The 14,026-nt window shown below is 43.9% G+C and overlaps 1 long non-coding RNA gene across 1 annotated transcript in view; it reads right to left on the reverse strand.

Annotated features, from left to right (window-relative positions):
- Positions 1–12,618, reverse strand: part of LOC132596845 (uncharacterized) — a 119,224-nt gene extending 106,606 nt beyond the window's left edge. Inside the window, exon 1 of the long non-coding RNA XR_009562978.1 lies at positions 12,227–12,618. This is a non-coding gene — a long non-coding RNA (uncharacterized lncRNA). The remainder of the gene's footprint in view (positions 1–12,226) is intronic.
- Between the last annotated feature and the right edge of the window lie 1,408 nt (positions 12,619–14,026).

A 14,026-nucleotide genomic window follows, 5' to 3' on the forward strand; every position in this document is an offset into this window, starting at 1 on the left:
GATGATTTATCTTCTTCTTTTTCCAACAAATGAGCCTGTCTATGAGCCAGTCTATGAGCCAGACAACATTTTGGGAAGTTATGGGAGGATGATTTGCTTGATCACTATATCTAGATGATCCCTGAAAAATATGAAGGGTTTTCTAAAACTCAAGTTGGTCCTTGAAATATTAGCTTTCTTACTGTAAAAAAAAAAAAAAAAATCAGAAAGGGGAGTACAATGTAATATTTTTATTTTCACTGTGTCATAAAGAGGTTCAGAAAGATCCCAAACTGAAAACTGTGAAATAAAATTAGTGATGAAATAAATGACATGAGAGCCTTAAGACTAAATATACACTGAGACCCTTAAGTGGCGAAAACTCTGCTGGGAAGAAGCGTGGTTTACAGAAGACTAAAGCTGCTGATTTTAATTAGCCTCAGGTATCCCTTTTCCAAAATGTATGGCAGAAAACAACTCCCTTAGAACAGATCTTTATAAGATCAGTTATAAGGTCTTTTATAACTTCCACGTATTTACAGAATTTTGAATGCCAGAAGGCACAAAAAGGAAGAAAGTGAGAAAAGAAAAAAAGAATCTTAGTGTACATACATACTGAAAATATGAAAAGATATGAAAAACAAAATAAATACATACATTATCTACACAAGCATCCTATGCCTTGAGACTATATAGATCCTAACTTCTAATAAGAGCAGGATTCTATACTCTTATACACAGGTTCTCCAGAAATATAGACATTTAGCAATTAGCACTCACACCAGTGTTTTCACTTTAACGATAGCTAAGTAACAGACTCACCAGCAATTCATTAAAATTCAACCCTAAGAAAATCTCTGATGATACCTTTTTATGAATTTGACCTGAGGCTGCTCACTAGAGGGAACAGAAATTGCATCTGACACAATAATGTGCTCTAACTGTAAAAGGTCCTAAAAGATAGGGAGTTCCCAAAATGAATAGGAAAGGGACCTCCCCAAAGCAGTGGTCAAAATTTTTTGGTTTCCTTTATTGATGGCATTTGGTTTAACATCAGTGGTTCTCAGATTCGGCTGAGCAGACTCGGCTGTTCATTAGAGTCACCCATGGAGCTTTGACCGCTTCCAGCCTGGGCTGCACCCCAAACCAATCAAACCAGAATCTCTGAGGGTGGGACCCAGGCATCAGTAGGTTTTAAAACTTTCAGGTGACTACAACGTGCAACCAAGCTTGAGAACCTCTGGTCTACAGATAAGCCATCTCTGATGATTGGATTATTGGCCGCAATTGTTCACTCTCCTGTGGTATGTAGGGCTACACATTCAAACCCTCGCCCTGGCCTCTTGGTGGGCTGAGGGTGTTTCCCCACCCCTTGACTTTGGATTTGGCCATGTGACTTGTTTTGGCCAATGGGCTGTTAGCTCATGTGATGCATGTGAAGCCTTGACCTGTGCTTGGTTGATGGGCTTGCGCTCTTGTGCACTTGCCTTTGGCCACGAACAAAGCAGGCCTCAGTCAACCACTGTCCCAAGAACAATGAGAGATGCACAGAGCAGACCTAGATCCAGTCAGCCACTAGGAGCCAAGCCCAGCTGAACCCTAGCTTGCCTACAGACATAAGAATGAGAAAGAAGAGCTTATTTTTGTAAGCCACTGAGTTTGGGGATGCTTTGTTAGGCAGCATTGGTGTGTAAAGTAACTGACATATGTAAAATTTTAAAAAATTATTTAGTGAGATGGCCAACTACATTTTGGGGCCAACTACATTTCTTTGGGCATGAAAGAGAGGAGCAACTTAGAACTATTTCTAAAGGAAAGTTTGACCCATAATATCTACTATGATGTAGCTTTTTGGAACAGTGCTACTGTCTTTGTCACCCTTCTGATCTGTTAAGCAGAAAATATTTCCTGCTGATTTCTTACTCAGTTTCACACAGGCCCTCCATCTAAACATTTATCTTCACCAGGGCAGAACTGGCATTCTGAATCATCAGTGCCCCAGGCTAGTTTAACAGGTTTTTTTCTTTTGCCTTCTTTTTTTTTTTTTATTTTAAAATTTAAGCTCTATCCAAGTTTTTGTGGAAAAACAGGGGAAAAAAAAAAAAAAAAAACGGGAAAAAACTACCACCAAAATATGAGCCCAGTATAGACTTAGTTATGGTAAAAGTTTCCTTACAGGGACCGGGTGGGGGGTCAGTGGTTGTGCTGCAGATGTAGGCCAAGTTAAGTCCACAGAGGCATGGATCTTTTCTCTCATATAAGAGCCCTCCTTAGGATTCACAGTTGTTCATATATGTGCATTTATAATTTAGGTAGTCTTGGATCTAGGACAGTGGTCTTCAAACCTGAGTGTGCATTGGAATCACAAGGATGGCTTTTTACAACACAGATTGCTGGACCCCACCCCCAGAGTTTCTAACTCAGTAAGTCTGATGTGAGACCAGAAAAATCTGTATTTTTTTAAAATTTTATATTGGAGTGTAGTTGATTTACAATGCTGTGTTAGTTTCAGGTGTACAGCAAAGTGATTCAGTTATACATATACATGTATCTATTCTTTTTCAGATTCTTTTCCCATTTAGGTTATTACAGAATATTGAGTAGAGTCCCCTGTGCTATACAACAGGTCCTTGTCGATTATCTATTTTTTATACATAGTAGTGTGTATATGTTAATCCCAAACTCCTAATTTATCCCTCCCCCCAACCTTTCCCCTTTGGTAACCATAAGTTTGTTTTCTAAGTCTGTGAGTCTGTTTCTGTTTTGTAAATAAGTTCATTTGTATCATTTTTTTAGATTCCACATATAAATGATATCATATGATATTTGTCTTTCTCTGTCTGACTTATCACTTAGTATGATAATCTCTAGGTCCATCCATACTGCTGCAAATGGCATTATTTCATCCTTTTTTATGGCTGAGTAATATTCCATTGTATATATGTACCACATCTTCTTTATCCATTCATCTGTTGATGGACATTTAGGTTGCTTCCACGTCCTGACTATTGCAAATGGTGCAGCACTGAACATTGAGGTGCATGTATCTTTTCAAATTATGGTTTTCTCCAGATACATGCCCAGGAGTGGGATTGCTGGATCATAAGGTAGCTCTATTTTTAGTTTCTTAAGGGACCTCCATACTGTTCTCCATAGTGGCTGTACCAATTTACATTCCCACCAACAGTGTAGGAGGGTTCTTTTTTCTCCACGCCCTCTCCAGCATTTATTGTTTGTAGACTTTTTGATGATGGCCATTCTGATGGTGTGAGGTGATACTTCATTGTAGTTTTGATTTGCATTTCTCTAATAATTAGTGATGTTGAACATCTTTTCATGTGCTTTTTGGCCATCTCAATGTCCTCGTTGGAGAAATGTCTATTTAGATCTTCTGCCCATTTTTTGATTGGGTTGTTTGTTTTTTTGATATTGAGCTGCACGAGCTGTTTGTATATTTTGGAGATTAATCCCTTGTCGGTCAGATCGTTTGCAAGTATTTTCTCCCATTTTGTGGGTTGTCTTTTTGTTTTGTTTATGGTTTCCTTTGCTGTGCAAAAGCTTTTAAGTTTAGAAAATTTGTATTTCTAACAAGTTCCCAGGTGACTCTGATGTTGCTGGTCTTTGGACCACACTTTGAGAACCACTGACTGGAGTACAAAGTATGTATATTTGAGATGTATTCTCTTTGGGACATTGCCTTGCACAAGGAAGATTCTTACATATTTCCTCAGTGGAAAAATGCCTGTATATAACATTAAGAGTTGGTCCGCCTGGAGAACAGAAATGGAGTCAGCAGCCTCAAATCTCTTTGCAAAAAGCTCACCTATTCCCACGACCACTTCCTAAATGTATATCTTTAGTCCTGACTCCAGGAAAAACAACTCATGAAAAGCTCTCTTTTCAAGGACGCCTTCCTTGATTTCTCCAACAGCGAACACTGGCTTTTTCTTTACAATCCTAGTACTTTATCTGAACCTCTCCCATGGCATTTAATACTACATAGCTTAGAGTACAGGTGCTGACGGACTTGACTTACCCCCTCACAGAAGATGTAAATCTACCTGATTCATATCAGAATCCCTTATAGCATGTTTCCATAGCGGGTGCAAAATAAAAATGTATAGAATCTAAAACCGATTAGTGAATATCTATGTGAAGGTGGCGCAGAAGTTCAAAAGATTAAAACTTGAAATAAAAAGCCTGCACCATCCATTACAATGACCACTAGCTACATGTGGCTATTTAAGTTAATAAAATTAAAAATCCACTTTCAAGCTAGAGTAATCAGGACAGTGTGGTATTGGTGAAAGAACAGACAAACAGACCAATGGTACATAATAGAGAGCCCAGAAATAGACCCATATAAATACAGTCAACTGATCTTTAACAAAGGAGCAAAGACAATACAATGGAGAAAATGTAGTCTTTTTAATAAATGGTGCTGAAACAATTGGACATTTACATGCAAAAAATGAACCTAGACACAGACCTTACAACTTTTCATATATATTAACTCAAAATGAATCATATTCCTAAATGCATAACACAGAACTATAAAACTCTTAGAAGGTAACATAGGAGAAAATCTAGATGACCTTGGACACAGTGATGACTTTTTAGATACAACGTCACAGGCATGATCCATGAAAGAAAGAATTGATAAGCTGGATTTCATTAAAATTAATCATTTCTGCTCTGTGAAAGACAGTGTCAGGAGAGTGAGAAGACAAGCCATAGACCAGGAGAAAATATTTCCAAAAGACATATCTGATAAAAGAATGGTATCTAAACTAAACAAATAGCTTAAAAATCAATAATAAGACAACAAACAGCCCACTTAAAAATGGGTAAAAGATCGGAAAAGATACCTCACCAAAGAAAGTACACAGATGGCAAATAAGCATATGAAAAGATGCTCCACATCATATGTCATTAGGGAAATGTAAATTAAAACAACGAGATACCACTACAAGCCTCTTAGAATGGCCAAACTTCAGAACAACAAGAACACCAAATGCTGCAGAGGATGTAGAGAAACAGGAACTCCCATTCATTGCTGGTGGGAATGCAAAATGATAACAGAGCTTTGGGACACAGTCTGGTAGTTTCTTACAAAATTCAACATACTCTTACCATATGACCCAGCAACTGGGCTCCTCGGTATTTACCCAAAGGAACTGAAAACTTATGTCCAAACGAAAACCTGCACATGGATGTTTATAGCAGCTTTATAATTTCCATAACTTGGAAGCAACCAAGATGTCCTTCAGTTGGTGAATCGAAAAATAAACTGTGGTATACCCAGGCATGGAATATTATTCGGTGCTAAAAACAAATCAGCTATTAAACCATGAAATGACATGGAGGAAACTTAGATGCATATTACTAAGTGAAAGCAGCCCATCTGAAAAGGCTACATACTGCGTGACATTCTTGAAAAGGCAAAACTATGGAGACAGTAAAAAGATCAGTGATGGCTAGGGGTTGGGAGGAGAGAGGGATGCATAGGTGGAGCACCGAGGATTTTTAGGGCAGTGGAACTACTCTGTATGATACTATCATGGTGGATACCTATCATTATACATTTGTCAAAACCCATAGAATGTACAACACCAAGAGTGAACCCTAATGTAAACTATGGACTTTGGGTGATAATTACGGTTCAGTGTAGGTTCATTGACTGTAACAAATGTACCACTCTGGTGGAGGATATTATTATGGGGGAGGCAGTGAGCGTGTGGAGGCAGGAGGCATATGGAAATCTGTGCACTTCTTGCTTAATTTTGCTGAACCTAAAACTGCTCTAAAAAAATAGAGTCTATTTAAAAGGAAAAAATTCAGTCACATCAACCTTATCTCAAGTGCTTAATAGCCACATATGGCTAGTGGCCATCATACTGGATAACACAAATATGGTTCTATTGGAGAGACTCCTCTAAGACTCCTCTAAGACTCCAAGTCACTTTCATCTATATTATGAGACCCTCACCAACTCTGCTGTAAGTGGTTGAAAAAAAAAGGTGATCAAACCCATTTTATAAATGGAAACATGGATCTTTAGAGAAGTTAAGTGAATTGCTTCATGGCAAAGTGGAGGAGCCTAATCTATAGAATAACTATGAGACATGAGAGAGTATCTAGAATCTAATAGGTATTCAATAAATTGCACTCCTTTATTTGTTGATGTATTCACAGCTTCCTTTATTTTTGTGGTGGTCTCTAGGGCAGCTGAAGCCTCATCACTGAATGCCACTTAGTTTTGGTGAACACATCTTACTTTCTCTGTAAAACACAGTAGTTTTGCTTCTCTTTTCCTTAGCACCCAGCTTAATGCCCTGCGAAAAGTAGGCACGCAATTAAGATTTTGTAAAATGACAAGATGGATGTTAACTCTTGACCCAGTGGTACCCCCCAGCTGAACCCTAGCAATTACTCTAGTTAAATCATTAGAATACCTACTATGTACCAGACACATTCCATACCAGCCCTGACCGATAGATGTATAATGTAAAGTACACAGTAATATTATATTTTCAGTAGCCAGATTTTTAAAAGTTAAAATAGATGAAATTATTTAAATAATATATTTTATTTAACCCAATATATCCAACCTATTGTCATTTCGACATGCACTCAATATAAAATTATTAATGAGACGCTCTACATTTTTTTGTACTGTCTTCAAAATCTAATGTGGATTTTTAACATTTATCATGTATTTCAGTTTGGATCAGCCACATTTCAAGTAGTCAATAGCCACATGCAGCTAGTGGTTACTGCCTTGGACAGTACAGTTTTATACAGGATTTTATTAAAGATGCATAACAATAATAGCAAAATTTTGAGTGGCAAGCATTTTGGAAGGCTCATCTTATCTAACCCTCCTAATTACCCTCATCTATAGATGAGGAAACACAGGCGTAGAAATGGTTAGTGACTCATCCTTGACCACACTGCTAGTACGTGGCAGAGTTGGATCTTGAATTCCGGTAATAGGAAGATTCCACACCCGGCCATGGATTAATTGGGTGTCTTGAGCAAGTCACTGTAGTTTCCTCTTCTACAAAATAGGAAGAGGGGTGGAGTGGATCATCCAGAGTGGACATTGCATGCCTTCATCTTCCTTTTTATTCTGAAGCATCTGGCAAGCCTGGATCTCCTGTTCCACCCATGAGGACTTCGGATTTACACCGGTCCTCCTCTGATTTGAACAAAGTGCTGTTCTTAACCTGGACTTTTCTGGTTGGGGCTGCTCTGACCATAAACCTATAAACTTTGCAGCAGAATGGAGAGCCCCTCCCATGCCCAAGAGTGGTGCTGCATGTTCGTTTCAGTTTCTTCTATTTTCATCATATTTTCCAGCTGCAGTTTCTTTTCTTTTTTTTTTTTTTTTTTTGCGGTACGCGGGCCTCTCACTGTTGTGGCCTCTCCCGTTGCGGAGCACAGGCTCCGGACGCGCAGGCTCAGCGGCCATGGCTCACGGGCCCAGCCGTTCCGCGGCATGTGGGGTCTTCCGGGACCGGGGCACGAACCCGCGTCCCTGCATCGGCAGGCGGACTCTCAACCGCTGCGCCACCAGGGAAGCTCAGCTTTAGTTTCTTGATGCTTTTTTGAAAGAAAAGAAACTTCTTGCCTGGGCACTTGGTTTTAATTTTCTGTCTTCTTTGTTCTTAGGTATGTTGTAGAAAGCTCCCTTCTCCCAAGGAAATTCTACTATATATTTCCATAATTTTCCTTCTCTCCCTCTCCCAGAAATGCAAAGAAAATAACTGTCAACATTTTTTTGCATACATAAATTTTAACAGCCTGTACATGTCAACTAATCTTTTATCCAGGAGGGAAAAGCTTATTTCAAGTGATTGAAAGTTGAAACACTTTGGTTTTCATTCTTATTGTGTAATGGAATCACTGTGTGGACATGCTACTTTATGATTAGATCATCAATTCCATTTCTCAAATCCACTAACTCTAATAAGTTCCTACTGTGCGCAAGGGCAAAGCCCCTGTTTTCTAGGAATGGATCTTCCACCAGGAAGGGTAAGGCAAATGTTCAACCAACCACAGCACAAGGCAGACCAGACGCCTTAAGAGGGGTGCACAGTACTAAGACAGTTCAAATATTTGGTTTGGGGTAAACCGGGGTGGTTGTACAGAGGAGTTGCCTTTTAGAATGGACCTCTAAAGAAAGGTAGGGATTCAATTAACAGAGAAGGCAGAAAAGAAAAGGCATTTCAGAAGAGGCAGAGGCAACTGTGCTTGTATCCTGCACTACAAGCAGGAAGAGTAGAGAGCAGCACGTGGCCTGGTCTGAGGATTACACATGGATTGCAGGAATTATGTAAGGATGTCAGGCCGTTTAGCAAACTCCTGGCGCCAGTGTCCCGCTCCCAACCCTCCACCCATGGGAGACAGCATTCATCAATCACAGCCCACACCTTTCCAGACAGCCTCAGGAGTTCCTTCATGAGATGAGATCAATTTGCCATCCCTGGTGCAGGAGTGCAGGGATAAGTGAGGTAGAGCCTTGAATACCTTGTTGACTAGTTAGTAGTTAATTGGATAGGCGATAGGGAGCCATTAAAGTCTTGTAAGCAGGGAAGTGACATGGTGGGAAATGAGAACTATAGTTCAGGATAATGAACTTGGCAATGCTTTCTGGGATGGATTAGCATGGTTATAAGACCAAAGGCCAGTTATTTGGAAGGTTATGGTTTAGACGAGCAATAATGTCTGGAATTGGAGTGTTAGCTGCAGAAAGGAGGGGCAGATGTCACAGAGGTAGAATTGAAAGCAACTGGCGAGTCTGGCTGGCTGTGGAGAGTGAGGTGCAGGAGTGAGAGAGGGGAGTCAAAGCCAACTCTGAGCTTCCCAGTAATGACCTTGGAATAAGAAAAAACTGGAGTCACCATCAAGAGGGGAGCCTGTGATTGAAGAGGAGGTAGGGGAGTTCTGGTGAGTTTGGGGGGGGGCAAGAGGAGTCTACAGAAAATGGTTTTTAGGCTTCTGTCTTCTACAAAGCATAGGTTTTTCTAAGCCATTGTCTCAGAACTCAGTACTGCAAAGTAAAATAACCATTTTTAAGCAAACACTATTGCCTTTCACAATGAACAGAGTCTAAGGAAGGCTCCCATCTTTCCAAATATTTGGAAAATTGGAAAGCCTTGTAATTAGTAATCAGGGAAGGGACATAAGGGAAGGAAAGAAATATAACCTTAATCACTGTGCTTCTCAGGTTTCAAACACTTCCCCAATCGAGGTAATTTACACTTTAGTAATAATGATTGACAGTCAAGGAATGGATCTAACTCACTTTTATTTTTCCCTTAGGGAAAGCACTTGAGTTCCCAATTGTTTTAAATTGCAGAAGCAGTAATTGTTTTAGGAAGGCAAGAGAAATGGCTTTTTGGTACCCTGACGGGAATATGGAGTCTTTCTTAACTAAGGTCACTGGGGCCATACTCAGGATGGTCTTTCCTGGATAAACAAATACCAGTTTAGTCAAAGGAAAACAGCAAAAGAACCCATAAAGGCCCAGGGGAATACATTTCACCCAAAATATTAATAAGTTGCTATTGGTACCTAAAATGAGCCAGAGATCTTTTTTGAGCTGCTTGCATCCCAAATAGAATCATTGGTGAAATTTAATATGAAAAGTTTCTTTTCTCCCAAATATTCTAAAATAAATATGGAGCAGTGGATGTATTTTGACATACTTGCTGTCCCAGAGGAACTTATTTATTAAACCATGCACTTTGATATATTTGTTTACTTAGAAAAGTCAAGTGTGACAAGCTAGGTCAATTGCATCAAGAACGTTATTAACAGGCTGACCCATTGTAAATGGCGTGAAGGCTGCTCTGGAAATCTGTGCTTTGATGTATGGGGAAACCGACACATCTGATTTGGGAGGGAGGAGACAATCATGGCATTGTTTGTAGGCGCCAACAGACAGGCAAAAGCCAGGGATCCTTGCAGAGACTGGATTAAGGTATCAGAACTGTTCACATCTCATTTGCATCACTCCGAAGAGTGGACCACAGGTTTTGCTGATTAACACACAGACCATGGCAAATAGCATTGTGTATTTGAAATCAGACCAAGATCAGTAACAGTAACACAAACCATGTGTGAAGTTTGGCATATGGAGGTTCCTCTTAAGCTATTATCTAACTAGGTTTTTTTCCTTATTTTTCAAAAGCATTTTTCCAAACCAGGAAGTTAGCAAAAGCAAAATGTTCCCCAATTCCCTCCCCACCCCCTAAATACTCATATTTATGCCACCTTCTGGTATATAACAATATTTTTTGTTGTCAAAATTTGCAAGGCTTCTGAAAGGAAGGTGGGTGTGTGTTAAAAATGTACTGATTTCATCAGTGTCTCGGCAGGCAAGAGGAAATGGTGGATTGAGTATTGAGGCAGGGAAATCAGGCTACTACCACCTGAATATTTTCCACTCATCCAATTTGTATTTTTCCTTCATAGTGGAGTTCCAGATCAAAGTAACACTGATGCAATTCTTCACTACCCTTGGGTTTCATTAAGCACCCGATGGGCGTGTTTCAGTGGAAGGGGGGACTGCGGAGTGATGCCTACAATGATGTAACTTATTAAAAGCTGTTAATTACCTGAATTTTATCATTCAGATGTTATTAACGCCTCTCCAGTATATCTTTTATGGATGAGACTGTACATTTTATAGCAATAGTACCAGTGGGAATTGACAATTAGCAGCCATGCATTAACTAGATGCAGTGTGGCATATTTCATCCAGTTTAGATAGTCCTCGACCAATCAAGCCAAAGTTTTCTTTAGTAGAAATTGCCCTGCCAAGTGGTTTCTGGATCCTTCTCGGAGGAAACAGCAAAGGAGCTGACAGCGACCGCTTTCAACCATACCAAAAATTGGCTATCCATGGCAATTCTAGACTCACAAATTGTGTTTTAGACACATATATCAAACCAATACTGGAAACCCACTGGACGTCCCATGGCAAAGTAAGAAGTGCCACGTCCTCCGTCCTCCCATCCTCTGCCTTCCTTGGGGTGTCAGCCCAGGTCTAATTCCTTTTTAGTTTCTCCTCAGTCCTGGTCTGGGCTGGCAGGGAGCTACCTGCGATTCCCCGACGTGGATAACCGGATTTGTCTCTTCCCAGGCTGGCTGCGGATGGGGACAAGTTCTGCTCCCGAGAGAGTCTCAGAAGTAGGTACAGAATCATTGTCGTCAATCTTAATTTCTGTCCCTGGGCTAGGGGGGCACGTGAGGCTCTCCCCTCCTCCTCCACTCTTTTCCCCACCTCCCAAAATTGGCAGCCAGTCCGTGGCTCTCGGTCTGGGGTCTGGAGGGTGGGGAATGTGGGTGTGGGGACCGGCTGGAGAAGCTCTCGCTAGCGCTGCCTGTGGCCAGACCCGCCTCCCATCCCTTCTCCGGCGCACACACACGTCCACCCAGACACACTTCGCGCGCTCCCTTGCGCTCTCGCTCGCCCGCCCGCCGCCGCCTGCTCTCTCCTTCCCCGGTCTCCTTCTCCGTTTTTTTTTTTTTTTTTTTTTGGTACCATAGAGTTGCTCCGAAAACAGAAGATAGAGGGAGTCTCGGAGCTCGCCATCTCCAGCGATCTCTACATTGGGAAAAAACATGGAGTCAGCTCCGGCAGCCCCCGACCCCGCCGCCAGCGAGCCGGGCAGCAGCGGCGCGGACGCGGCCGCCGGCTCCAGGGAGACCCCGCTGAACCAGGAATCCGCCCGCAAGACCGAGCCGCCCGCCCCGGTGCGCAGACAGAGCTATTCCAGCACCAGCAGAGGTAGGAGGCTGCGAGAGGGGCTGAGGAGGGGGCGGCGGGAGCCCCGGCGCGGAGCTGGGGGCGGCCGGGAGCGGGCGCCCGGGTCGCGGGGTCGGGGGCCGCGCGCGAGCCTGCGCCGGCGCCCAGAGCTCGGAGCACCCCCTTCCCCTCCCCCCTCCGCCCCCCAGAAATGTTGCAAACTTTTGCAGCCCGTTCTCGGGTTGCGGGAGGAGAGGGGGGCGGGGGACGCGGCAGGAGGGTTGACAGCCGGCGGGTTTACCCCCTGGCTTTGATTTTTCTGCAAAGAGAGGAGGGAAGCCGCGTTGCCGAAATTAAATACGCTCCCCAAAATACGGAGAACCGGAGAGTGGGGGCCCGGGAAAGAAACTTTTAAAGCGGCAGTGTCCTTTAAAAAGGAAAGGAAGGGGAAAAAAAATTCTGTTTATGACCACCCTCTTCCCCCTTTACCTTTTCTCCTTTGACAGTCTCGGCCCCGGCAGCCCGAGACGGGGTGGGTTTTCGGCTCCCCGCAGAGCTGAGGGGGGCGTTAGGATTGAGTGACCAGGGCAGCCCCGGGGGTGGAGAGGGGGCGCTCCTGGACTTGGGGGGCGACGTGGGCACCTTCTCTGGAGCACGGCGGTGGGTTTGGGATTTGGAGATTGGGCTGGAGGAAGCAGGGTGCGGGCGCGCGAGGTGCTCGCCAAGTTGTCTGGCGGGCGCGGCGAGGGGAGATGCTCAAGTTTGCAGACCCGGGGCTCGCAGCCGGACGCCCAGCCTGGCGGGGGGCGTGTGCGCGTCAACTCGCCCGGGGCGGCGGTCCTGTGGGGCGCTCCACGCGCATTCGGAGTGAGCGTCTGCAAAAGCAAACAAGCAGAAAAAGAAAGATCGCCAAGGCACCCAAACTTATTTCTGACCTGGGAAATCCTTCCCTCTCCAAGCGTTTCTGCAAGAACCTGGGAATGGTCAGTGCGAGTTGAATGCTGGTTGGATAGTGCGATCGATGTTCCCCCCTCCCCGGGCGATATTTACACACTTCATTTTGTAGAATGTGTGTGCGTGTGTATGTGTTTGTTTGCAGGGGGCTCCATTGCCTCCTCCTTGCTTTTTTTTCTAGTTAAAGTGGAGTGTTGGGGAAAGCTCACCCTCTTCCTTCTTTCTTAAAGGTATCGGCACCTGATGTGGGGTTTTTCTTGGGGATGGAGGATTATTTATTTGAATGCGCCTGGAGTTTGCAAACAACAGGAGGAAGCTACGGCTTTAATTACTGTTGTTAATAATGTATAAATCATCCCTGTCACTCTAGAGGAAGCAGGCTCGCGCGAGCCGCCCAGGGCTGGGGGGCAGAGAGGATCTCCAGCCCTGGCTTGGGCACTGGCCCAGCGGGCCCCCTCCTCTTGCCACTCGGCTTCTGGCGGCGATTGGGGAGGGCGGGAGAGGCGAGTGTGGGCCCCCGGGAGCCGCTCCCTTCTTCTCGATGTTAGAGTTGGAGGTAGGAATATGGCTGATCATGTGCTAGCTGTTTTACAGTATTCCCCCCCTACACACACACCTTAGCCACACCCCCTGTCCAGGCGCTTTCCCATTCACGGAATTCGAGTACAGTAAAAGCCATCAGGATGACACACGCGAAAAACATTTAATTAAAGGCGATTTCGAAAGAGTGAACACATTGAACTGCGGTTTGAGCGGGAGGGAGGGGGCAGCGAGGGTCGGGAGTACAGGGAGGGGGATCGGGGCTGGGGGCCGGGACCTGCAGCTAGCTCGGGGAGTTTGTGTGTGGCGAGCTTTTGGCTGCACAGAGTATATTTAGACCTGAGACGGTGGATTTGGAATGCGAGCGGGTTATGTAACAGGGTTAATCAGAAACACTGGAGAAAATCCCCTTCATGTGTTTCTGAGGCTTTTTTTTTGGGAAGGGTGGGGGACATAGTATGTAGGAAGCCACAGTAATTTCTGGTTTGTGCTGCCACCCCCCTCCATCTTAGGCATCCCCCTCCCGTGTGTTATTAGCATCTTCAGGTGTCATTCTTGCCAGAAGGTGTTCTTGCAAGAGATCGGGGTGGCAGGCTGCAGAACCGACTAGCAAATCCGTAACTGGCTGTTCTTGCAAATTATATAACGATGGGGCTTTCAGTACCACCAGCCCTCTAGGCTCAGCAACAAGGGGAGAGGGACAGCGTAGGGGTAGGATGCATCTTGCACAGCTGACCTGCTGACCCACATCCCCTTGCCCCCTAGAGGGCCACCCCCCACTCTCTCTTCTTTGAA

This window comes from Globicephala melas, chromosome 2, assembly GCF_963455315.2.
Source record: "Globicephala melas chromosome 2, mGloMel1.2, whole genome shotgun sequence".
In the NCBI taxonomy this organism is placed as follows: domain Eukaryota; kingdom Metazoa; phylum Chordata; class Mammalia; order Artiodactyla; family Delphinidae; genus Globicephala; species Globicephala melas.